Source organism: Gymnoscopelus microlampas, assembly GCF_963454915.1.
Source record: "Gymnoscopelus microlampas genome assembly, chromosome: 19".
In the NCBI taxonomy this organism is placed as follows: Eukaryota; Metazoa; Chordata; class Actinopteri; order Myctophiformes; family Myctophidae; genus Gymnoscopelus; species Gymnoscopelus microlampas.
In genome coordinates, this window is record NC_139956.1 from 20596286 (window position 1) to 20598785 (window position 2500).

Sequence of the window (2500 nt, forward strand, 5' to 3'; positions counted from 1 at the left end):
CTGCTTGCCATTGCTGTACCTTACTGGCTCACCTTCCAGTGAGGACCCCCCACCAATAGGACGTAGCACCTCCGTCCTACTCCTCCCGTCCAACGCTCCCCGCTGACAGGTGCCGTCCCAGCCCGTAGGAATACATGCAGTGACAAAGATTGCAAGCCAGCTGCACCGCGGTGGATTCTAACCCCTAGACTTTGAGGTGGTGGGCAGGTACTTTACCCCTGCACCAACCCAGATTGCCCAATGTTTGCTGTCGTATGCACTGATAATAGAACTGGATAGATGCCCCAGAGACAGAGACTGTTTGTGCGGGGTCCTAAGGGGTCAAAGTAGTAGCTGGTTTATGGTTTGTTGATTTGAACAGAGGCAGACAGACTGTTTAAGCTGCCTGTGTTGGTGGTATGTTGGTCCTGTATAAACACAGGACTGTTGAATTAATATACCACAGAGCAGTTCAGTGACGCTGTTAGACACATTCTCTGAGGGTATTCTACTGTGAGTGAGTGAGTTGGTGGTATACAGTTAACTTGCTAGCAGTGCTATAACCACATTCCTTTTCTGGGTATGTGATAAAAGGCGAACAATTGGCGAAAATAGCAGATCTACAAACTCACAATGCGTCGCAATGTGTTTAGAGCTAGTAGCTCTGGCGGCGACCAAGTATAGACCCCTGGGGGATCCCAGTCAATGAAGTATATAGGGTTTGAGTGGTTAATCTACCTGTATCGTACCGTTAGCTCTCTGAGGTTATCCATTCTTGACATTTAATGTTGATAATTATGAAAAAGTCAACATGGCTAAAATGACACAGTAACAAAGAAGTCAGTGTCATGCCCTGCTGAGTATCGTTTCATTTTGAAGGAGTCTATGGACAACACTTTTATTTTGTATTGCAAACACTGGCGCCATACATTTCAAATGAGACAGTTATACACCGATTTTGTTATTACGGTATTATTCTTTTTCAGGCTATCCTAAAACATCACATTCTGTGCTCTTTAACCACTCGACAGAAATGATCAGACCTCAAAGTATTACATTTTTGTAGTGAAACAAAATGAGTACACTCTTTTAGTTTTAGTAGCCTAATAAAATACTTTTACCACTGGCTGGCCTAGAGGATGGCAAATGCCACACTCTTCCATACATAAATGATGCCTAAACTTGTAATTCAAACCAAATCACAGGATCCAAGAGACTTGGAACTCATTACGGAATCTCACTGACACAAATGGAATCACATGAAAACCTCACTAATAGCTTCACTCAAAGGCTTAGAATGGAGCTTATCATGACAGCCTTGCTAAGCTCACTGCTTAGCATTGTGTTCAGTGCCATACCATACCGTCGTTGCGCTGCGCTTTACGCAAGCGAGTGCGAGCAGCCTTGGACCATAGCCTATACAGTTTAGCAGTGAAAGATTTGCCCTCAGGACAGTTTTACTACATGCCCTCCCCTGTTAAATGCAGATAAGAATGCGACTGGCTACTACAGACCACAACAATGCCAAAAAAAAGCTTTTGGGGGACTCGGATGCTTTATCATTGCTCACAAAACACTGGGGTTGTTTTGGGTTATTTATCAAGCATGGCAGGAAATGGTCTGGCACTAGCTACAGTAATTTTTAAAGGTGCAGCACTTCTTGTTTTCATTTGGCTTGATCTGGCTACAGGCTCTGTTAACCACATGAACCCTAGCGTCCCTATTCTGAGTATGTACTGTATGTACCCTAGCGTCCCTATTCTGAGTATGTCATAGTAGGTGAGCATTCGTCGTAAATAGCAGATCTACTCTCAATGCGTGTAGATTGTAGATATTTGACAGCTATTTTCAGCAAAGAGATTTGTTGTAGATGGAAAACAGGAGGGCAGGCACAATGTATAGACCCTTTGGTCCCCCAGTCAAGGAAATATACTGTATAGGATTTAAGTGGTTAAATTTACTGTAGCCTACTGTACATACTTTACCTAGATATTCACTTATCATACTGCTATTGCATTAGTTTTCTAGTAGTATCTTCAATCCACAAAGATGTAGCAATACACAGTATCTATCAACTTCATATTTTTCCATAGTGTGTTCCAGTGTGCGCTCACAGAGAAAGGCTATAGACTTCTTTGAACCATGTATGAGTAATGCGAAAGATACGTGCAGCCTACATACGGCACAGGCGGCAGGAAAGATAGATGAGCCTAGCAGATACAGAACCTAGAGATACAGCTGATGGACCGTAGACTTGTCCTCCAGAAACCCACCACACATGAAAAAAATCAGCCCCACATGGACACTGTATCTCTATATTTGTTGTTTACTCCAGTGATATTGCTTGGGTAATCATCTAGGTGAAAACTACAACCCTTCTTTCCTTCCTTTTTCACTGCTTTTACGACAAAATAACATAGAATATCTCGATTTCATGAAATAAAACTCTGGCAGCCGTAAACCACGTGATGCTTGCCCGCGAAATGCATCATGGCAAGCATCATACCATAATCAGGAAACA

General features: G+C 42.8%; 1 protein-coding gene across 3 annotated transcripts in view; it reads left to right on the forward strand.

Moving 5' to 3' along the window:
* svep1 (sushi, von Willebrand factor type A, EGF and pentraxin domain containing 1) overlaps positions 1–2500 on the forward strand; it is a 102788-nt gene that overhangs the window by 2085 nt on the left and 98203 nt on the right. The gene's annotated exons all lie outside the window — the stretch shown is intronic.